This window comes from Nannospalax galili, unplaced genomic scaffold, assembly GCF_000622305.1.
Source record: "Nannospalax galili isolate Female #2095 unplaced genomic scaffold, S.galili_v1.0 scaffold2267, whole genome shotgun sequence".
Classification (NCBI taxonomy): Eukaryota; Metazoa; Chordata; class Mammalia; order Rodentia; family Spalacidae; genus Nannospalax; species Nannospalax galili.
In genome coordinates, this window is record NW_008356240.1 from 470,952 (window position 1) to 495,012 (window position 24,061).

A 24,061-nucleotide genomic window follows, 5' to 3' on the forward strand; every position below is an offset into this window, starting at 1 on the left:
TATTATGAAAGACAGAAAGATATATTTAAACAAGAAAAATAATAATAATTGAATAATCTCCACTCATAGGGTTCCTTTCCTTCTCCCTTGACAGGATGCCCAAATAAATACACTGACAGTAATTACATAAAAAAAAAAAAAAAGACAGACAGACAGGGATGGGGGAAGAACATGTTAAAAGGCCAGATCCAAGAAAATTGGCACTAAAAGATGCCCTGTCTGGTCTCCAAGAAGAGCTACGAGGGCCAATGGGAAGGACTTGGCATTGAGGAGCAGGTAGGTACGGCTCACTTGCATAACACTGAACACTGAGTAAAGGGTGTTAACTGCTGTGCTGCTTTCATGACTCTGGGTCACAAAGGAAACACTTCATTTGCATTCCTGGTATACCTTGTATAAGGCAGGAAATGTGTACAGTGTTGGAAAAGCAATCACATAAAACACCAGGATAGCATGCTTTATTTGAGAACTTAAAGGTACCCCTTGGTGCTTGCCTGGAAGTCGGCAGCCTGTTGACTTGTTTTCCTGGATGAATGGACCTGAACTCATGCAAAAGAGAGAAAGATTGTTTTAACATTGTACTGAGAATTTCTAGGGCTCTTTTCTTTTTTCTTTTTCTTTTCTTCCTCTTTTGAGACAGCATTTCACTATGTAGCCCAGGCTGGCCACAAACTTGTCACCTTCCTGCCTCAGCCTCTCAAGTGCCGCCATACCAGGCTCCTTGGGAATATTTTAACCTGAGTATTTTCATGACCTGTAATCAGCATGGCCCGTGAGGTGGGCATTATTAACCCTTTTTTTTTTTTTTTTTTTAACAGATGAAGAGACTTCAAGAGATGAATTGCCCAGCCTGGCAGGGTGGAATTCATCCCGAAGCCTGTGCCCCCAGCCAATATACAATAGCCACCATGGTGGGATTAACCTCCATTCGGGGTCCAATTTCTTCCATTGGGGTCACTGGATGGGGAGGGAGGTGGTACATGCAGAAGAAGAAACTGAAGGAGTTGGGAAAATCTCTGTCCACACACTGAGGTGGAGGAGAGCTGGACCAAGGCAACGGGAGAGATGAATAGGCACTGGGCACAGAGAGGACTTAACACTAGTCTTGCCAAAGAAATTGGCACCTCAATCCCAAGGGACATATAGAAGCTTCCTCCCTCTGATTCTTGTGCAGAAATCTTACCTTCCATCCATCCTGGTTTCCTCCTGGGATGGTTACCCGGGGACAAAGATGTACCTCTATGATATAACTTCAGAGAAGGCTCAAGCTTCACCGTGGACGGTAAGACAGCCACTGGGCCTTAACACTAAAGGCAGCAGCTGCTGGTTTTTCACACATTCCCTGTTGGAACATGCAAAGCATGTTGTGTATGGTTTGACTAGAGCAGGAACTCCATGACCAACAAGTAGATTTTCCATTTTATGTATTTTCCTGAAGCAACTGAACCACTTTGCTTTTTGTAGGCAGATGGGCCTTTAAAATCTGCAGGAGAAGGAAGATTAGCTAGAAAAGACCTCAAGGGGTGAGAGAAGCCTGTATGGTTGACCTGTCAAAGTAGAGTTTACAACAGGATGCAGTGTCCCATGTTTCCACCATGACATCAGTGTTCCATGGATGTGAAGCTTAAAATAGTGGCGCAGTTGTAACACACTGTGAATGCAGTGTAGAATTTGAAATTATTATCCTAGTGATGATCTAGCCAAGGAAAGAAGACTCAAGTGTTAAGAGTCTAAAGCTGGAGCTGGAGAGATTGATGGCCTAGCAGTTAAGATAGGCACCCATGATGGGTAGCTCACAACCGTCTGTAACTCCAGCTCCGGGGTATCTGACACCCCTTCTAGACTCCAATGGCACCTGCACTCACACATGTATAACCCCCCACATATACATAATTAAAAATAAAGTAAATATTTTTTTAGAAGGGAGTCTAAACCCATGTGAGACCACTTTTTTTTTTCTGCAGTATATTTGCACAGCAAAAAGGGATTTTTTTTTTTTTCCCGTGTTTTTCTGCTATTGGATGTTTGTAGTTGGGGAGCGTGGCCAGCAAAAGATCAGCTATACACCAGTCACTCTCAGAGGTGCCAGAAGAACAGGGCAGCCCAAGGCTCTAGCTTTCCAGGGAGCAGAGGAAAAGACAAAAAGCCCTTCTGATGTTTGTCTCTGGCAGAATTCTCACATGAGTTAGCAAACAGTGAGCAAAGACAGAGTCAGACTTAGCTCAAAGAGCTACCTCTGGTCTGACCCCTGAGGCCCTCCACACCCGACCCGGCAGCAAGGAAGACCAGACAATCAGCAGCGAACAGAAAACATTTCCAAGAATTGATGGAAAATAAGTTCCTGATACTCCATGGCAAGAACTTCCTTAAAATTCCCCTGAAGAGGAACCCATTTGGAGCTGGGTCACATCACAGAGGCGGAATCATGAATAGGTAAAACGGGCATGGACTGTGTCAAAGAAAGACCAAAGTACTAAAAGGAAGTATGGGGTGCTGTGGATGTAACACAGGTGGTAGAGTACTTATCTAGCATCCATGAATCTCTAGGTTCTATCCCCAGCACTGCATAAACCAGCTGTGGTGGCCCATACCTAGAATCCAGCACTCAGCTGGTAGAGAGAGACAGGAGGATCAGGAGTTCAAGGTCATCTTCAGCTACACCGTGAGTTCGAGGCCAGTGGTCTCAAAAAAAATTTTTTTTAATTAAAATTAAGAGGGGGTATGTGAGAATGTGTTTGTAACCTTGGGATAGAAATAGGGAAGGTCTTGAGCAGGAAAAATCACGAGGGAAAATGGGAAAGAGTGATAAATCTGTCTTCATCAAAATGTGAAACTGTTGATTCAAAACCACAAATAGCTACAGACTGAGATCAAGACAGGCAAGAGTAGAAGACATTTGTGATATACTGTGTGTGTGCATGCACACATGTGTGTGGATTTTATGCATATGTGCATATATACACATTTATTCACATATATAAGTACACACATAGATTCTTGGAGGCACATCTGTAATTCCAACCCTTGGCAAACTGAGGCAGGAGGATTGCTGGCTAGAGAGCAGCCTGGGCTACCTAGCAAGACCCTGTCTCAAAACAAACCCAAAATTCTAGGTTATTATCCAGGCCTCCTCAAGAACCCTACTAATCAGCAAGATAAACAAAACAAAATGAAGACCAAGAGTAATAATCAAATAGAAAAATGGATAAAGGAGATGGCCAGTCAATTCTTAGAAAATGTCAGTGTAGAGTAAAGGGTTCCAGAGGGTCTCTTCCTTTATCTTAGTTGTACAAACTGTTTCCAGTAAGTGCTTATGATTTGTTGACTATGTAACAATAAAGAAACCATTACCTTCAGATTAAACTTCAGCAACATGATGTTTTAGTCTCCCAGGCAGGGCTCTCTCAGCCTGCAATACAGGAGCCCTTTCCTGTGAAGCTGAGCAGTCACAGAACTGTCAATAGTCAGAAGAGAGAAAGTGGTGGGGGACAGAGAGTACCTGGCCACGACAGGGAGTCAGCAGAGGCTCCAAGACTCTTTACAGTCTTGACCCAGCCCCACATGCTGGGGACTCAGCACGGTGTGGATGGAGGATGGGACACGCAGTAAAAGAACTCCCATTTGAGTCTAGGTAGTGTGCAGCCCCTTCCCCAAGTGCCTAGGACATGGAAGGATGGATCCGCAGTATCTGCCTCATACGAATAGGTCAGTCGTAAAGGACTAGGGATCATTTTACTGTACACTCTAATATACATTTCAATAATAGATGGTAAGATGGTGAAATTCTATTTGGAAAGAGTCTAGACTCAAATGAGGGACTCTACTTGTAGACCCAGAAATCATCACCATCAACTTTGTTTCATCTTCTTTCTCCTTCCTTTGTCCCTCCCTCTCTCCCACCTCCCTCCCTTCTTCCCTCCTTCCCTTCCTTCCTTCCTCCCTCATCTGCATGTGTTTATCCCTTTAAAAACATACCTTTACCCAGCATTCCTTCCCTGCACATTGGTTTCCCAAGACAAAGGCTACCTGGCCCTGACCTCAGTATGCCTTAGGGCGCAGGTCATGGCAGGTCTCTGTCAGTCCCTGGTAAACACAGTGGTGTCCCTGGAAAAGGCATACTGAGCTTCCCCAGTGACTCAGGGATGCTGTTCTGGAGTCACATGGTGTGGGCCTGTGGTCTAGATTTATACCAGCTGAAAGCAAACTCCCATCCCTTCCTGTCATGGTTTTCCTCGACGCTCATTCCTTCCTGGGAAGGAAGCACTGGTTGAGCCCCTGCTGGGTGTTGGAACCACACTAGGAAGTCCCTCAGGTGTTACTTCATTTAGACTGGATGTGCCTTCTGGAAGAGCGTGCCCTTTCATCACTGAAAATCAAAATAAATATGACACTTCCATGACAGATACACAGCACCCAGCCTTGGCTCAGGCATGTTTATGACATTGGGAACAGTAGGCTAGACCCAGTAACAGAGCTGGGATGATAGGAAATTACTCCACTTCTCAGAAGAGTGCATGCTTCCCACCCACACGTGTAACAAGTGCTGTTATTCTTTTGTAAAATATCTGTAGAATACATTAACCTGTCTACTTTTACGATGGGTTAGATCTTGCCTGAGCAGCAGGCTTATGGCACGAGAAGATCTACAAGCTGGAATTCCATTCTGGCTCCCACCTCACCCTAGCCCGCCTCCTAATGCTGTACCTTGAAATCTCCCCAGCACGCTCTCAGCAGGGAAGTGAGCATGTGTTATAACAGTGCACGCTCTGCTCCGTGGAGACCTTTTATGAAGGAGCCCAAGTGATACATGGGAACCATGGAAAGACAGTCCCAGGATCCCCATGTCTTGTGGGACATGCAAGCAAGGTCCAGCATGGGCTCTTTAGTTGGTGAGTCTCTTCCTTAAGGGTAGTCAGTCTGTCATTAGCTTTAAGAGTCACTAGGAGTAAGCATATTATTTCTTTGGAAAGAAATAAAATTAAGAATCATCTTCAGAATCCAGCATAGGCCTCTTCAAATCCCTAAAATGTAGAAACACGTGTACCACAGTATTACCTTCCCTGTCCTCACTTAGAGGAAGTTGGTTTCCTGGACACTGTCTTACAGTAACACTTGGTACCTTTACAGGTGCCTCACTGGGTCTCTGGAACATAGTGATATGTTCTAGTGATGTAGACTAGGAAGGAGCAGCTTTGATGGAACTTCTTCTCTGAACCTCAGTCCCTTCACTCTCCACTCTGGAGGGTGTCTACCTTTCTTTCTTTCCGGAGGTCACAGAATTCAGATCCTGTACCATCATGCCTTCTCTGAGCTGTCCACACACTCTGGGCTATCTCTGTCCTTGATCCCTGGAGCACCTTCTCTCTGGATCTGAGATTTCTCACTTGGTAGCAATGCTGATACTATCAAAACCCATCATCAAAGTCACCTCATCTACCCAAAGCCTCTAAATTCGTGCGCTCCCTCTCGCTCATCTCCACCCCTCCAGGTCATCCTCAGAGGCACCCCTTGTAAGCACAACATGTGTAGATGGGGGTATACAAAGGATGAATGTCAGGGAGCAGGGTAAGACAAGAGATGAGAGCCAAGGATAAAAGTTCCAAGTGCATGGGCATACACAGAAGGAAGGTTCAGGAAGGAACTGGGACACACTATCATCTAACCAGCTAAAAGGAGCACAATTCTGAGCGGTGGGGAGACAGCCAGCCCCATGGACAATGCACTTGGAAAAGTCAGTGCGTTCAAGCTCTATTCAGAGCACTATCAAGAGAAAGGGTGGAAAAGGAAAGAAGGAAAAAGTAGCTCACGGGTGGCATTGAAGGCTGAGCAAGGCCTTAGTCCTTCCCTGCTAGGCAGTAGTACCACCAAGCAAGAATTTCTTCGGCTTGTAATTTGGGATTCTTCTTCTTCCATTAAAAAAAAAATAGCATAATTTGTTTGTTGGTTTTGCTCCTGTGAGACAGGATCTCACATTGCTTGAGCTAGTCTTGAACTCCCTATGTAGGCAGGATGACCTTGAACTTCTGGTCCTCCTGCCTCCATGTTCTGAGTGCTAGAACTACAAGCCTGCACCATCACAGTCACTTTACCCAGTGCTAGGGATCAAATCCAGGATTTCTTGCATACTAGGCAAGCACTCTACCAACTAAGCCACATCTCCAGCCCTGTGTACGTCACCCTTCTTTTCCAGGCTTTAATCACCTCTGGCCTTTTCATCAAAGCTCAGTTTCTCGCCCCCTCCAATATTCTAGGTGGCTTCTCTTGGCTTCTGGGCAGCTATTCCAATCCTGCTGTAGCCGAAGTTGAGGGTCAGGGTGGGGGGCATCCATGCTTCAGAGATGTCTCCTCTTTAGGGTGTCAGCCCATCTGAGCTCAGGACTTCAGTGTGTGATCAGATCCTCCCAGGAGGACAGGCTGAGAACCCACTGCCTGGAAGGCTGGGAAGCCCTACCTAGCCTGTGCCTCATAGACACAGCAACTTGGCTTTCCACTACATCGGTCCCCCCATGCACCTCCTAACCCTAACATCTAACCCCTTGGTGCCAACCATAAAATCCCATTCTACTTTTATTTCAGACTCTGCTTGAATTTTATCCCATGTTCGTGTTCCCTCAAGGAATAAGTTCCCTCCTGTTCAACCAGGATGGCCAGAATTGAGAAATCACCCCGCCCCTGAACAGGGGCACCGGTGTTTGGTAACCACTGTCTGTGCTCCTTGTCTGGCTTTCTGTTTGGGAGTCTCTTGGGTGATGTGCTGCCAGATAAGGGTTGTAATGAGAGAGGGAGGTCGGTAAAGGGTGATGGGGGTTAAGTCCAGTGAAAAGGCAAGTGAGAGAGTAAACAGAGAGCTGCTGCAGCCCAAAGTCTAGACAAGGGTGCGCAGTAGGTCTTCAGGGTGACTCAGAACTGCCAAAGAATGCCCCCTATTCATGGGGCCAGGCCTTTGTTTAAATCCAGACCTGTGTTTTAAAAAGCAAAAACCGGCTGAGCAGGTCTGACCACTGCAGAGCCCAGCCGTGAACACTTCCCCCAGGCAGGAACTCAGGTGAATGAAGTCATCGATATTTTCCTATTTTCCAGCCAGTCCTAATCTGTGATTAACTTTTATCTCTGCTGTGAAATAACAGCCTCCCTTGGACTGATAACAATAAGGAAGGCTGAAGGGTGGGAGACATAGCCTTTGGGGAGAGTAGGGTCTGTGCCGGGGCAGGAGGGGCTCCCAGCCCTGGGCCTTGTACTGCAGTGTGTCCCATGTCCTGGCTTCAAGATCAGTTAGCTCAAAGCAAATGGGTACCTTCTTATATACTCCCTCCTTGAATGCTTCCCCCCACACCAAGAAGTCTTGTTAGAACCATCTAGCAACTTTTGAATCCTGCCCCATCCTACCTTATATACAACCCTGCTGGCCTCACCTCAGAACCACTACCCTCCCTCTGTCTTCACCCTTGTAGGAGCCAGACTTCTTTTTCTAGAAGACATGTGGAGCCTTTGACCGCTGCCAACAAAAGTTCCCACAGTGAGAAGGCTGAACCTTGGCACTTTAAGCCCTTGGCAGAGTGATAGAACAGCTGGGGTTCCAAAAACAAGATGAAATGTAACAGGTGAACCACACAGGTGGAACCCAGACCTTTTTTTGGTCTTTACTGTGTCTATTCCCTTTTGATAGACACAAACTTAGCAGAGAGGCTATTTTGAGTCTTTATTTTTTGTGTGTATGAGTATATTGCCTGCACATATGTAAGTGCACCTTTGTCGTACAATACCCATGGAGGTCAGAAGAGGGTATCGGGTCCCCTGGAACTGGAGTTAGGGATGGTTGTTAGCTACCATGCAGGTGCTGGGAATTGAACCTAGGTCTTCTACAAAAGCAGCCAGTGCTCTTAACCACTGAGCCACTTCTCCAGCCCCTTCTTTGAGTCTTTACTGTAACAATACAGCAACCCAGAAGGCAAGGTGTGCCCTTTGGCACATGGCTTCTCTTTTGAGGGGGCAGTAGGGAGTGGTGGGGTCCACAGCCAGGATTTTAAAAAAGCCAGCTGGCTGCCCAGGGTGCATAGTTTAAGGAAGCACTCACTCTCGGGGCCCTACAAGGATAGAGCTGGCACCAAATGTGAGTGTCTCCTTAAATTTTGCTTCTTGGGCTTCGCTTTTCTGGCTCTGTGAAGATAGATAAATGGCTTATGTCCCAGCTCAGGGACAGTCACTAATTGGTGTCACCTAATTGTTGCCAAAAGGCAACACTGGGGCTCCACCAATGTGAGGGACTTTCAAACATTCTATGGGTCCTCTGATCACACCTGACACCACGTGGCAAGGGAGCTGAACCTCCTTTCATGGCAGAAGGAACATCTTTTGTCAGGGGTCTGGGCTTAGCCCCCTGTGTGATCCCAGAGAAGAGATCCCAGGCAGAGAATAGGTACTCAGCAACAAAATAGACCATAACTGGTCTTGAGTTAAGACTTAAGAAATAGCCATTAAGTGCCAGCCGTGCAACTGGCTGCAGGGCACCCACCACTTTGGGACAGGGGCCTCCCTGGTATGCCGGGCATGGTCCCCACACACTCTGGATCATGCACTTTCTTGCTGTTACTTGTCAGTTACAGAGATGAACAGCAGGAAGGAAGAACAAATAACTTAAAAGCAAAACATAATCGGTTGCGCTTCCTTGGTGCCTGTGTATGTCTATAAAGTCATCGGGCTGATTTCAATGGTATTGTTTATCACCTCTACTAATTAGCATGATGTAAATTTCCATGCTTTCTCCTCAAAAATAATACAATTTTTAAAAATCTGTTGATTTGTGTGTGTGTGTATCACACAGAACATCCCAAACCATCTTATTCAACTATACACCCACTTCCCAGATGGCACCCTCCCATAGCCTCCCTCCCCCCACTAGAGCCCTTATACTCTGATATCCCTGCTACTGTCTTCTGTGTTGTCAGCACCCCCAGCCATTCCCCACTACTTGTCCTTATGGTGAATCTAGTCAGCCTATCTAGAGGTCTTTGTTTTAGGAGGGTCAGCTGTTCCTCACCTAGCAGTAATCAGTTGTCAATATTCCTTTAGATAAGATTGGGGTCTGTTGTTCATTTTCCCAGTTCTATGCTGGGTTACTATCTGGGAGTCCCTTTGGCCACCCTGGCCAACAACTCAAAAGAAGGTATCACCTGTCTGGCATTATTGCTTGTTAAGTAGCCTTTAGCTATGCATATGGACTCTTAAGAAATTATATTGGCCACTTTAATCTTTGGTTATACTTTCCTTTTGAGTGTTTAAGGATACAGTTGGTCCAGATAAACCAATTTATTTTTACTCTTAAGGCCATTTGAGGATCTGTTCCTCAGGGGTCACATGGGCTTGGGATGAACCCCTGGCTCCTTTCTTTTACCAGTTCCACCTATGTGAAGATAAGTCAAAGGTTCTGCTTGACCATGGTTGGCTTTTCTTGGAAGCATGGAGGAGATCTTTTAGATGTGTTTCTGTATGCAGTTTGCAAGTATTTTGTTGAGAATTTTTGCATCTATGTTCATTAAGGATATGGGTCTATAGTTTTCTTTTTTGGTTGTGTCTTTACCCAAAGGTTTGGGTAGTAGACTGATGCTGGCTTCATAGAAGGAATTTGGGAGTTCTCCCCCTATTTGTATTGTTTTGAATAATTAAGATAGTATTGGTTGGAAGTCTTCTTTAAATGTCTGGTAGAATTCTGCTGTAAATCCATCTGGGCCTGGGCTTTTTTTTATTTGGGATGCTTTGTATTACTGTTTCAATTTCCTTATTTGTTATAGGTCTGTTTACACTGTTGATCTCTTCTTGGTTTAACTTTGGTGGTTCCCATGATTTCAGATATCCATCCATTTCTTTTAGATTTTCAGATTTAGTAGTGTATAAGTCTTTTAAATATTCCCTTATAATGGTCTGGATCTTTTGGGTGTCTGTTGTGATATTTCCCCATTCATCTCTGATTTTGTTGATTTGGATTTGTTCTTTGTTTTGGTTAACTAGGCTAAGGGTCTGTCTATCTTGTTCAGCTTTTCAAAGAACCAGCTCTTAGATTCATTGATTTCTTTGTTTCTATTTCATTAATTTCTGCTCTGAGTTTTGTTATTTCTTCTTATCTACTAGGTTTGGGGTTGGTTTGTTTTTACTTTCTCTTGCCTTTCCAGAGTCATCAGTTGCCCTATTAAGTCACTTACTTGTGCTTTTTAAGATTTTTTAATGTAGGCACTTATAGCTATAAACTTTCCTCTTAGGACTGCTTTTAAAATGTCCCAGAGGTTTTTTTATGTTGTATTGTCCTTTTTGTTTAATTCCAGGAAATCTTTTATTTCTTTCTTAATTTCTCCTGTGACCCACTCATTGTTTAGGAGTATATTGTTCAATCGCCACAAGTTCGAGTAGTGCCTAGGGCTTTGTCCAGCATTGATTTTGAGCTTTATTACATTGTGGTCCAATAGAATGCATAGAATTATTTCAATTTTTTTTTTGTATTTGTTGAGGTTTGTTTTGTGGCCTAGTATGTGGTCAGTTTCTGAAAAAGTTCCATGGGGTGCTGAGTAGAAAATGTATTCTTTGGTGCTTGGGTGGAATATTTGAAAGAAGTCTGTTAGGTCCATTTCATGTATAGTATCATTTAATTCAGACGTCTCTCTGTCTATTCTTTGTCCAGTTGACCTGTCTAATGGAGACAGTGAAGTATTGAAGTCCCCTGCTACTAATGAGTTGGGATTAATCTGAGTCTTAAAGTTCTGTAGTATTGTTTTTATGAAGTTAAGTGCTCAAGAGTTTGGTGAATATATGTTCATGATTGTAATATCTTCTTGATTTGTTGTTCCTTTGATCAGAATGAAGTGGCCCTCTTTATCTCTTCTGATTAGTTTTAGTTTAAAGTCAGTTTTGTCAGATATTAGAATTGCTACAGTTTCTCGCAGATAGCAAAGAGATGGATTTTGTTTCTTAATCCATTCACTAGCCTGTGTCTTTTGACTGGGGAGTTCAGTCCATTGATATTTAAGGTTATTATTGAAAGCTGTGTATTAGTTGCCGTCATTTTGATTGCTGTTTGTGCTCTCTGTCTAATTTTGTGTTTCCTTGATTACACCTTTATTTATTTTCTTTCATTGCCCCCAGGGTATAGTTGTTTCTCTCTCTGCTCTCTGTATTGCTTCAAGTATTCTTTGAAGGGCAGGTTTTGTGGACATGTATTCTTTCAGCCTATTTGTGTTGTGGAAGATTTTTCTTTCCCTCTCAACTATAATAGACATTTTTGCTGAGTAAAGTATTCTGAGCTGACATCTATTGTCATGTGGAAGTGGAAATATGTTGGTCCAGGCTCTTCTGGCTTTCATAGTTTGCATTGATAAGTCAGCTGTAATTCTGGTGGGCTTTCCTTTGTGTGTGACTTGATGTTTTTCTTTTGCTGCTAGCATTATCTCTTTGTTCTGTAAATTTAGTGTTTTTATTATGATATGTTGTGGGGAGTTTAGTTTCTTTTCTGATCCTGTCTTTTTGGTGTTCTATGTACTTCCTGTATTTGTATAGGGATGTCTTTCCTTAATTTCAGGAAATTCTCTTCTACAATCCTGTTTTAAAATCTGGTCACCATCATTAATGTGAAATTCTTCTCCTTCCTCTTTTCCTACAACCTGTAGATTTGGTCTTTTCATGGTGTCCCATGTCTCTTGCATATTCCGTTCCTGTGTTTTTAAAAATTTTTTATAATCTTTGCTTGAGTGGTCCAATTCTTCAACTCTATCCTCCAGTGTTGATATTCTGTGTTCCATTTCATTCATTCTAGAGGTGAGGCTTTTCCATGTTGTTTCAAGTTGGCTTATTGAGTTTTGCACTTCCTTCATTTCTGTCTGAGTTTTCTTCATTGTTTCTATCTCTTTTGTGAGTTCATTCAGAAGTTTATCCCCATCTTCTTTTAGCTCTTTGTCTGTTCATGTGTTCTTTAAATCCATTGAATTCCTTGATCATGTTTATGATTATTCTTTTAAATTCAATGTCCTGGGTTATCTCTAGGGGGTTCTTCTCATAGAACTTTTCTACAGGATTGGTGGAGTTTGGTGGGGACATAGTGTTTTTTTTAGCTTTCCATTTTATTATTCTTTCGTTGTGGTTTTGGTATGTGAATTTCTTTTGTTGTTTATGATTCTGATATGTTCTGTTTGTATTATCGGGGTGCTGAGATCCTTTCTTTATTGCTTATGTAAAGCTGGTTGGTACAGGGTTCAGGTTTTCTCAGGTTTAATTTGGAGGGAACTGATGGCTTCATATTAATTATTCAGGGGTACCCACAGAAGCCCAATTCAGGTTCCAGTCAGGTACACTCAAGCTTCCTTCACCATGTGGAGGCAGAGTGCAGGTGCTCTCAGGTAGTCCCCTGCATTCTCAGCCCCTATGCCAGAGGGAGACCACAAGGAGGCCAGAATTCTGCACTCTCCAGTGGTCTGCTGAAATCAGAGCCACTACACCAATGGAGGTTGAAACCCACACTCTCAGGCTGCCTGCTAGGATCTCAGTCTGAGCCTATCAAAGCCAGATCTGCCCTGGGGCATTGAGAGGGGCCTCATGAAATCCCAGGTAGGGGGGATGGGTATGTTGCAATTAGGGGAAGCTCACCATCATGTGGAGGCAGGATCAGGGGGCTCTCAGGCAGTCCCCTGCATCCTCACACCCTCTGCCAGAGGGAGGCCAGAGGGAGGCCAGAACTTGACACTCTCTGGCAGTCTGCTGAGATCAGAGCCAGAAATTATTTTTCCTAAACTGGGTATAAAAGGACAAACCTTGATGCAAAAATTAATAGACTATTTAGGATAATAAAGTTTATAGGAAACATTTTAAAGACATCCATAAAAATGTCAAACATCAAGTCATAAACATGTAATCATAGAGCTGACAGAAGGTCAGAATCCAGGATCTAAGAACACCTGTAAATCAGTGAGAAAAAAAGTGACTTAGTGAGAAAAAAAATTAACAAAGGACATGGAGAACAGGCAAGAAATAACAAAGGAGCCTTTAACCCAATGGGCAGCCGCTTAGTAGCCAGGAATATATATACAAACATATATATATATATATATATACACACACTCACTCAGAGAGACGGAAGTTCTGCTGGGTGCCAATGCGTTCTCCAAAGTTCACAAGTTGAACACTTAATTCTTGAGTTCATATGTTAGGAGCGTTTGGAGAAGAAGACTTTCAGAGGTGATCAGGATTAGATGGTACTCATGATGACATCAGGGGCTTTATACAAAAGGAAGAGAAACCTCAGCCAGCATGACTTGTTCTGTTTTGCCACATGGTGCCTTCCCCATGTTATGATGCAGAACGAGGCCCTCACCAAATGCCAACACCATGCTCAAGACACCCCAACTTCCAATTTCCAGTCTTCCTAAATTACCCTGTCTCTTGTACTTTGTTATAGCAACAAAAAACAGAATAAGATAACATCTGCACTCATCAGGGTTCTCCAGAGAAACCAGGGCAATTGGATGTACACATACATAGTTGATTTCTGTGATTATGGAAGCTGACAAGTCTAGACTTCTTAAGGGAGGTCAACAGGCTGCAGGGAAGAATGCAGTGCTGCAGTTCAAACAGGAAGCACAACAGGACGGAGACTAAGGGAGAACTGAAAAGCTAGCCTTGCACATAAACTTCAGAAAGCATCTTGCTGGAGGAGTTCTTCTTGCTTGAGGAGCCTACGCTTTTATTCTAGTTAAGCTTTCACCAATTTAAATAGAAATCTTACCCAGAAATATCTCAGACTAGTTGATCCATAAAATTAACCATAAAACGTCTACATGATTGGCCAAAACATTTGTCTACCAATACCAAGTGTTGGCATGAATAACAAGCACTAGAAACTCATCGATGCTGATGGAAGTGTGGACTGAAGCCTTCCCTTTCAAGAGTAGAGCTCCAGACTGGAGAAACAAACACTCACACGTGCACAGATCTTCATTGCACCATTTTTGGTAGCAGCAAGAATGAAAGGATATTTAAACCAAAACATCAACATGAAATAGATAAATTAGTCATGACAACTCTCAACAGAATATTATATAGCAGCTAAATTATAGGAGTTAGAGCAATGTGTATACAGATGAATAAATCCAAAAGCAACAAAACCCACACAGCAGAATAGATTTCTATAAAATTTAAAAATCATAAAGTGATGATATGTACTATTTATGGATGAACCTTAGGACAATCTATAAAACTGTGTTTGAGATTCATACACAGTAAATTCAAGGACATAGCACACCTGGGGAGAGATGGGGAATGAGATCAAAGAGACCTTCAGTATGTTGGTAATGTTTTATATATTATTTTTAAAGCTCTGGGACAAATATGGAAAAATATTAAGATTTGACGAAGCCACAGGGTGTAAGATATTATCTATTCCCCTCTGCACTTGTGTTCACATTTCCCCAGGTGAGTGACAGAGTTTGGTGCATAAATGAGACATTCTAGTGAAGATAATGCAGGAGTTGAGAGTGTGATTCTGTGGAAGATGTAAGGACCACAGCCAAGCAGGGCTGTGGGGCAGAGGACTATGGGGCACTCATTTGCACACTGGTGATAGTCTTCACTAAACAGCAGCGGCATTAGAAGAAACTCAAGATGGCAGGGATGAGCAAGATGCATGGCATGACTACAGTGATCCCCTGGGTAATATACTGGGTGGTGGAGGCTGGGTACCAAGTGCTGCAGACATCCAAAGCTGATGTCCCCTCACTGGGTAAGGGCAAAGATGGGCTCTTCCTGCTCTGTGAAGCTCATCATGGTCAGTGCAGGGGCACCATGAATGGAAAGTTCAGGGGGCCTGGAATTACACATGGGGTAGCAGTATAGTCATACACTGCATAAGGACATTACAGTGAAATGTTGGACTGCATATGTGAAGATGGTCCCAAAACATCATATAGCTTAGTGACCTGTCAGCCAGCTTGGTTGATATGTTTGCACAAAGTTGCAATCAGTGACACATTTCTCAGAACTTATCCCTGTTGTTAAGTGACTTTTGACTGTACTTTTCTCCAGAGAAGAGTTGGCCTTCAGCCACTTAAATGTTACCATGTCCTCCTTTCAGGAGACTTACCTAGAGGAAAAGATTTGAGTCACATACGTGTGAGTTGACCCTCATGACCCCAACCCTGAAAACACAAAGGGGTGTTGTAGAGCTTTCTGCTAAGAATTCATCAGCCTTTGCTTCTCCCAGCAACTTTGTCTTTGACCTCATCTGGTATTTTGAACCTGTTGCTGCAGAGATGGTGACGACCACATGGCAGAGAGGTGGAAAGGGACCTAGAAGGCAGAAGTTGGAAGAAAAGAGAGTTATCAAGTTCTGTCATTTTCTGCACAGCGTTAGTTGTGCTTCGCTTTTATAAAAGGGGTTTGACGGCATGAAATATCAATGTGCTTCTTAGTTGGAATGGGAAGGTCACAAAAGGACAATGATGGTAGGAGGAAATCGACCGAACAAGTCCGTGGTGTCTTGGGGCCTGAAGGAACCAAGCAAGGGAGTCCACTCACGCCATGAGAATGGTGCAGAAACATTTGTCTAAAACTTCTGCCAATGGAACAGTCTTGCAACATTCAGACGTGTTCTTCAATTGTGTTGTTTCTATTCCTTGAATGGGAAGCCAGACACAGCCAACTGTGTCTCCCCTTCTGGTGACATGCCCATTCATCCTTGGGCCTGATCTTTACCCTCTGCTGGGATGGCCTCTATTGGGATGGGGAAATATTAGGAAAAGGGGTCCTGATAACAGCTTGCTGGTAGCTTTTGTTGAAAAGCACACAGACAACAGTGTTCTGTCTGGGTCCTAAGTAGCAAGTCTGGATAAAACAAGCATCTTACTGCACTCAAAAAGAATGATGGGAGGAAGGACAGCGTGGTGAATGAGAGTCTTTTATAAGGCTGGGGACTTGACCCTAGTCTGGCCTCTGTTGTGGTCTAGTCATTGTTGACTAAAATGTAGACATTGGATTAACCAGGAGAGTCCAGTTGATATCCAGACCTTGAGGCCTGTACCTTTACCTCTGTGTTGATTCTGGGAAATTTCTTAAACACCATGAATCTAATCTTAGCATAGAAATCACAGGAATTGCTGGAAGATAAAGCAGTGATATTGTTACTACTCAAAACTTGGTGTTTGTCACATGATGAAAGCCAATTAGCCAAGAGGCTAGGCTGTGACAGGAAAAATACTTTATCATGATGAGCTACTGGGTTGGAAAATGGCCAGACTGTTATCCTAAGGACCTTTTTGATTAACAAACAAGCCTGCAAAAGAGCTTATATAGGAAACTTAAGGCTAGTTGATTGGGTGGAGCCTACAGTAATCATTAGAGCTGCAGGGATTCATTTCTTTGACACATTCTATTGTTATTTGCAGATCACCAGGTGTTCTGAACTCTGTGAACTGAAAGGAAGGAAGGGCACTGGCTAGGAGGACTTTTACCAATGCTTTTTCTTCTCTTTCTCCTACTGGTTGACCTTAATCAGGTGTCGCTTTTCTTTAGAATTTGGAATGGCAGGCAAAGGTAAACAAAGTGAATATTTTTTGAAGGACAAGTGACCCCATTAGGGGGCTTCAGTATTAGTGAATTGCTTTGAGTCTGGGAACACAGAGCTGTCTTTTTTGCTGGTCATGAAAGAGGAGGTCTTCCACTGGCTCTTTCCAACAAGCAAGGAGAGGAAGAGAAAGGATGGGAAGCCAGGGGACAAGACATTTGTAACATAATCATGTGTTCTTTAGGACCAGAGGATTACAGGACTTGCATAGGGAGTGTGCAGAGCGCACGCATGAGACACACTCAGCTCGTGTTTAGGGAGAAGCTACCCCAAGCATCCCTGCAGAAATCCTGATTGGAGAGAATTCTGGAGGACTTCCCGGAGCCAGAGGCTCCGTGGCTTTCTGTACAGTGTGAGTGGAGAGAGGGAGCGCCTCTCTGATCTCCCAAGTCTAACTTTTACTGTATTCCTGGGTTCATCACCATGCCAATCTCTGTAGAAAAAGCTGGTGCTTTCAATGAGTACATCTTATCTCCATGTCCTTATTAGTTCAATTTGTAGGGTGGAATTTATTTCGCAGATAAAATTTCAAGCATATTTCCATCCAAAGATCATTGTTACAACTGTACCTGCTCTGCGTACAGATTCTCTCCGGAGCCAAGCACTGGCCTGGGTCTTCTGCAGGAATGACCTCTCTTCGAGGAATGGCCTGGTCTTCGAGGAATGACCTCTTTCCTAGGAATTACAATCCCATTCTTACAGATGAACCAAATGGGGTTCAGAGAAGTAACACTTTTCTAATCCTAACAGCAAAAAAATGCAAAGCCGGATTTGAGTCACAACTTTCCCTTCACACTCTGCAACAGAAGTGACTGGTTGTGTTAAGTGTTAGACTACCAAGAGCCTTATTTGAATGGAACCATATATTTGCATGAAAATATGAAATGTGTTGTCAAAAATATCCTTTCATATGTCTTTTTTTTTTTTTTTTTTTTTTTTTTTGGTTTTTTTTGAGACAGGGTCCCCTGTAGCCCCAGCTGGCCTGGAACTCACTATGTAGACCAGGATGGCCTTGAACTCACAGAGATCTGCCTGCTCCTGCCTCCCGAGTGCTGGGATTAAAGGTGTGCAACACCATGCCCCCGGCTCATATGTCTTTTAAGTGCTTAATTGAAAGATGAACAAATTAGGGAGCTGGACAGATAGGAATTGAGCCCCAGTGGAGGGGTTGTAAGGGTCTGCCTTGGCTCTAATGAGAATGTGTATGTGGGGTGTGTGTGTGTGTGTGTGTGTGTGTGTGTGTGTGTGTATGTGTGTGTGTGGACCAGAGGTCAACATCGGGCATTTTCTTCTCTGCCTTATTTTTTCAGATGATCCCTCATGGAACCTGGAGCTTGCCAATTTGGCTAGAGTAGATGGCCAGAAAGACCCAGGGACCTCTTCTCTCTACCTCCACAGAGCAGATTATAGGTGCATGCCCACACCTGGCTTTTCACAAGGATGCTGTATATCAGAACCTAGGACCTCATGCTTGCATGGTAAGCACTTTACCAGTCAAGCAATCTCCCAGCCCTGGTGGGAGTTTTTAAAATACAGGGTTCACAGAGCGACCCTTCTCTTTTGCTAAATCTCTGATCCGTCTTTGTTCACCAAGGCGTTAGAGTTTTGTGAGGACTTTACATTTGGCCAAGAACTGGATCACATTTTCGTTTTATTTTAGCTGAGCCACACTTTATTTGATTGTGGTCAGAGAATCCACAATCTGCTTTCTTCTTTGGAAACTTATTTGAAGTTTTCTGTGTGATAATATGGTGAGTCATTCTGTTTTCTCTTTTAAGTATACACACCTTTGTATGGTCATTTAAATATTCATTCATCCATTTATAACACCTTTCCAAACCTCTGCATTTTCATAAAACCTGATCACACTGGTCCTTGTATATTTGTAATGTATTCTATATGGGCTCATGTCTGGAACTGCACAAAGTCACTCACCCAGGTCCTCCTCTGCTAGATGGACTGTTGCTCTCTGCATCTGCAGAGTCCACATCTGAGCATCTAACCAGCTGTGGTTTCAAAATACTTCCTTAAAAACTTGAGTTTGGTCAGGTATGATGGTTCACACTAACAATCCCAGCAGTTACTTGGAAGGCTGAGGTAGGAGGATTGTCACAGGTTGGGGGGTCAACCTAGGCTACGTTGTAAGTTCTAGCCCAGCCTGTGCTACAGTGTTAAGATTCTGTCTCAAAACAAAACAAAACCTTAACCTATATTGAAAAGACTTTTTCCCCCCATCATTATCCCACAAAAAGTATACTGTTACACTGTGTACAGATTGTTTATATTGTACCACGTCTGTGGGTACTCTCGAGATCATCTGAAGCATGTCCTTCTTCTCTGAGAAATTTCTACAAGATCCAGAATCTATTCTTAAAATAGGTACACAAATCAAACACTTGCTGATAACAGATCAAGAACCTTTATTTTATAGCAATTTTGGTTTACATAAAATTTGACCATTTATTAGAGATGAAAGTAAATTTTCATACTAATAAGATATGCTTGTGTATTTTCACATAAAGACTTCGATCTTGGCTGGACCTTTGATTCTACAGGATATAGACTATCTCCAGTGTTTTTCAGAGCTGATCACTATGATTTCATGACTGCTGATGTTGAGAAAACCACTTCACATAACTATGTAGGACAAAATGGCAGAAGAATGTTTCATGCCACCTCAGAACTGTTGGAAATTCTGTCATAATCCAAAGTCAAAATTTATCTAATCATTCCTTATGAAATTCAAGTCAGCAACTGAAATAGCAATTTTTTAAATCAAATACTCTAAAATAATGCAATCTAAAGATATACTAATTTGACACATGCTGGGGAATGGCAGTAGAAAAAAATATTCAAAATCCTTGTTTTCCATTATAAAGCCACTATATTTTATAAGATCCAAAAGCTTTGTATGCATAGGAAAAAACACTGCAGTTCATAACAGACAATAGTCGCACATCTGAGCCAAGGTGTTTCAGGCAGCCTATGTTGGCGCTGTATGCTGTGATAGCATATGTAGTACAAAGTGCACACCTGTGTTCAGAAAGGCAGCAGTGGAGTTGCAGGATGCAGCACAGGTAAGAGTTTCCAGAAGCACCTCAAATTCATTACACATGTCATTTTTTCAATCAACTTTTTGTCTTTGTGCATTCAAATACTTTTTATTGTACCCCAATTTTTCATGACCTAGTTAGCTTTGTCATCTGAGAGGAAAGCCTCCATCAAAGAATTCCCTAGATCAGATTGGGCTGTGGGCATATCTGTGAGGGACTGTCTTGATTATTAACTGATGCGGGGGGCTGCTCACTGTGAGTCACTACATCCCTAGGCAGGTAGTCTTAGGCTTTATAAAAAGCTAGCTAAGCAGAAGCCTGTGAGCAAGCGGTGCTTCTCCATGGTGCTGCTTCAGGTTCCTGCCTTGCTTTCCTACCGTGACTTCCTCAGTGATGACCTGTGACCTGGAAGCACAAGGCAAATAAACACTTTCCTCCTCTAAGTTGCTTTTGGTCAGAATATTTTTTATTATTTATTTTTTATTTTTTAGAAGCAGCATTTCATTACAGCTTTAACATACTCAATAACAATTTCTGGAGCAAAGATACATCTCTTTCAAAAGTGGCTATAAAAGTTTTAGGTTCACAGTTGAATTAATACAGTTATACAATATTGAACTCAGTATAAGCCCTGTAAGACATAAAATTGAATGAGTTTTTAACCTTTAAAAAAGATCTCCATTTCACTTTAAAATATACTGTTTCTTACAGAAAGACTCATTGTTTTTGCTAATAACACTTAGATGTTGGTGCATGCATCTCTAATCTGTATGTATCTGATTATTACTAGTCATGGTTGGTTGCACTCGGATCCTTGGCACCCGTGTATGGATATAAGGTCATCGGGCAGATTTCAGTGGTAATGTTTATAACCTCTACTACGTAACATGACGTAAATTTTTATGCTTCCTCCTCAAATATAACTTTTTTTAAAATTTGTTGATTTTTGTGTATGTATATCACACAGAACAGCGCAAACAATCTTATTCATCTATACAACCACTTCCCAGATGGCACCCTCCCATAGCTCTCCCTCCCACACTAGAGCCCTTATACTCTGTTATCCCTGCTACTGTCTGCTGTGGTGTTGGCACCCCAACTGTTCCCCACTACTTGTCCATCCGGTGAATCTAGTCAACCTATCTTTGTTTTAGGAGGGTCAGCTGTTCCTCATCTAGCAGCAATCAGTTGTCAATATTCCTTTAGATAAGATTGGGGTCTGCTGTTCATTTTTCCAATTTTATGCTGGGTTACTATCTGGGAGTCTCATATTTTAACACAGCAACAGAAAGAAAACTAGGGCACCCCACATTCAGTTATGCAACCCCATAGAGGACTGTAACCCACAGCTTAAGAAGCTATGATCTGAAGAATAGAAAGATATGCACATGTTATATGAAAATATTACACCATTCCATGCAAGGGCCTTGAGCATCTGCAGATTTGGGTATTTTCAGGAGTCCTGGAGTTCATCCCTTATAGATACCAAAGGACAACCATACTTACTGTCTCTTTTACCAGACTATGGTTATACAAATCAAGGACATGGCCGAACCCCATGCCTGATAGATTTCAGGATGAAAGTAGAAGCTGTGCCACCTGCTCTTTCTCTGGTTCTGGTCACTAGAACCAGAAGCTTGTGGACAGATATTGGAGATATACACAGAAGAAAACTGCAAGGTTCAGGGCATCCATGAGTGTTCAAGCCAAAAAGCATCAGTCCACGCCGAAGTATCTTCCAGTTGTCCTTGAAACATTCCAAGACCTTTCTTAGCTTTCCTGCACTTCTATCGTTCCAAACAGACTAATTTTTATCTTTATGAATTAGTGGTGGTTTTATGTGGGGAAAAAAGGTAAGGCTCTGTTTCAGTTTACAGAATGGGTTCCCACACATACTCAGACAGTCTTACTATAAGGTTTCTCTGGGAAGGTGTAGGGGCACTACTTGAAGCAATTCAGCAGCCACATACTAGAGGGTGAAGGTGGGGGATGGTGACCCCAGCCCTCCTAACCCTGCACAGTGCTAGACCATGTGGTAAGTCAATAACTATTTTGTGAGATCAGACACCTGCCCAGCACCCCAGTCTCCTGCCTTATTGCCTGAAGTCTACTTCTCAGCTTCCTCCATAGTAATGAAAAGGAAGCCAGCCCTGACCTGTAGAATAGTCTATTTCCTCGATCCCAAGGCACACAATTGTTCACATTTTAATTATTCTGAAATCAGGATGTGTCCTACAATTAGTTGGTACACTCCATGTGATTTCTTTTTTTCTTTCTTTTTGTCACCCCCCTACAAGCTGTTCCTAAAACAATGGTGTGTCTTACAATTGATGACATCTTAGAATCAAAGAAAATAGTAGTTAAAATCATGGGGTGGCATTTTTGGGTCCACCCATGTCAGACTTCTGGGAGCCACTGTGAAATCGCGTTTTGTTTTGCTCTGAACGCCTTTTAGCACGAACCCAGAGCGCCCGAGTTTTTAGATCTCTGAGGTTCCCTGGCCATGCCAAGAGTACAGGGCACACAAAAGAGCACGTGTGTGGCCAGCCCTACCACTGGCCACTGGCCTTCAAACTTCTCATTCCTGTATTCCTGGAGATAGTTGCCAGTGACGGAGGTAATTTCAGGACACAACCCCCTGCTAGGCGTTAGACTATTCCAGAGGCCAGAGCTGTAGCAAGCCAGACTGGACACATATGGGAATACAATTAAAGCAAAGCCAGCCAAGCTGGAGGGGAAGGGGAAGAAGTCCTGGCTCCAAGAGGAAGCAACACTGTGGGCAGCCTGGTTTGGGGTGCTGACTGTGTCCTGCACAGTTCCATCTCCCAGGGTGCAGTCTTAACACCTGCTCCCTCAGGCTCCCCTCAGACACAGCAAGCCTTGTGTACCAGAAACTGACAAGCATGTGTGACCTGTCCCTCTGTTAAGCCATGAGACGTTAAAGGCTCTGAGAAGTCCTGCAGCAGAGAAACCTTATAAACTGCTGGTTAATGTTTTGAAACATTGCGTCACAAAACCCTTTAATTCTAGTAACAACTTCAACTTACCAGGGAATGGATTTTTCTATAGAGTAGTTGCAGGATGGCAGTCCTGCTTTGTGCAGACCCATCAGGAACTGAGTGGCAATGTCATAGTTCTCCAAGTTGATGATGGAAAGGAGGGAAACAAGGTACAGAAGAAAGGAAACTAAGGGGCAAGAGGAGGTCCCAGAGCAGGTTTGGAAATCCTCAGAGGGAGAATTCTTGCCTGCTGGGCTCCTCTAGGAGGTTGGCTCTGGCTGTCATGGTCTCTCTCTCTCTCTCTTTCTCTCTCTCTCTCTCTCTCTCTCTCTCTCACACACACACACACACACACACACAGAGCAGTGGCTGCCAGTGTTGTTCTGACAGGTGTGCAAGCTTGTAGGGTGTGTTCTTGGCATATGAAGTTGCTTTTGGAAAGATCTTCTCTTGAACAGGAACTCATGTACTCAAAACCAACAGCTGGGTGAGGAAGAGCTGATCTTCTTGAAGAGACTCTAAATAGACTAGCTAAATCCCAGTGGATGAACTTACACTGAGGGACATCTTGGGACACTAACTTTATATAACGGGCCTTATTACAAATGGCAGAATGTATGAACTCCTGTGGTGGCACTATGGGAGGGTGCCAAAGGGAAAGGGGGGAGGGGTATAAGATGATTTTATATATAAAATACACAAAAATTCAACAAAAGTTTATTTTTTAAAAAAGGAAAACGAATAGCAGCACACAAAGGCCACCCTCACCCTGAAGAGGAATCCAAGCTCTTCAGAGGCTTGAAGGGAAAAAAATGATAGCTCAAGTTGATAATCAAGCTTTTGATGACTGCCTGCTGTATACGGGGCAGCTGGTGCTACAAAGGTACAATTGTGTCAGCTGCACCTAAGGGCCTCCAGTCTGTAAAAGGGTGGTGGTTCCAGTATCATATCTGCTGCTGTGATCAAACAGACAAACAACTGAAAAAAGCTACTCGGGGTTTATTTCGGCTCACAATTCCAGGATATCATTCATCATATCAGGAAAGTCAAGGCAGGAACTTCAAACATCCACATCAAGAACAGAGAGAAAGGAGTGCACGGAGGCTTGGTTGCTGGCTTGCTTGTGCTCAGCTCAATTTCATTCTTATACAGTTCAGGACCCCATGCCTAGGGAATGGTGCCACTCACAGTAGGCTGGGTCTTCCCACATCAATTGACTTAATGATGACAATCCTCCACAGACATGCTATTCATAGGCCAACCTGATGTCGACAAGCCCTCACCGAGGCTCTCTTCCCAGGTGAGTCTAGGTTGTCCTAAGTTGATAATTAGAAATAATCATGACAAATGGGAAAGGAAATGTCACTGAAGAGGTAACAACTGCTCCATGCCAGAAATTCTTGGGGTCAAATCTTCCT

General features: G+C 43.2%; 1 long non-coding RNA gene across 7 annotated transcripts in view; it reads left to right on the forward strand.

Annotated features, from left to right (window-relative positions):
- The window catches only part of LOC103750961, a 246,128-nt gene that overhangs the window by 214,202 nt on the left and 7,865 nt on the right, over window positions 1-24,061 (forward strand). For 3 of the 7 annotated variants that reach the window (XR_003847178.1, XR_003847179.1, XR_003847175.1), the window contains 2 exons: window positions 95-276; window positions 819-2,764. This is a non-coding gene — a long non-coding RNA (uncharacterized LOC103750961). Of the gene's footprint in view, window positions 1-94; window positions 277-818; window positions 2,765-17,901; window positions 20,113-24,061 lie in introns of those variants that run through there. The other 4 variants (XR_003847177.1, XR_003847176.1, XR_003847180.1 and 1 more) reach the window with 4 other exon arrangements.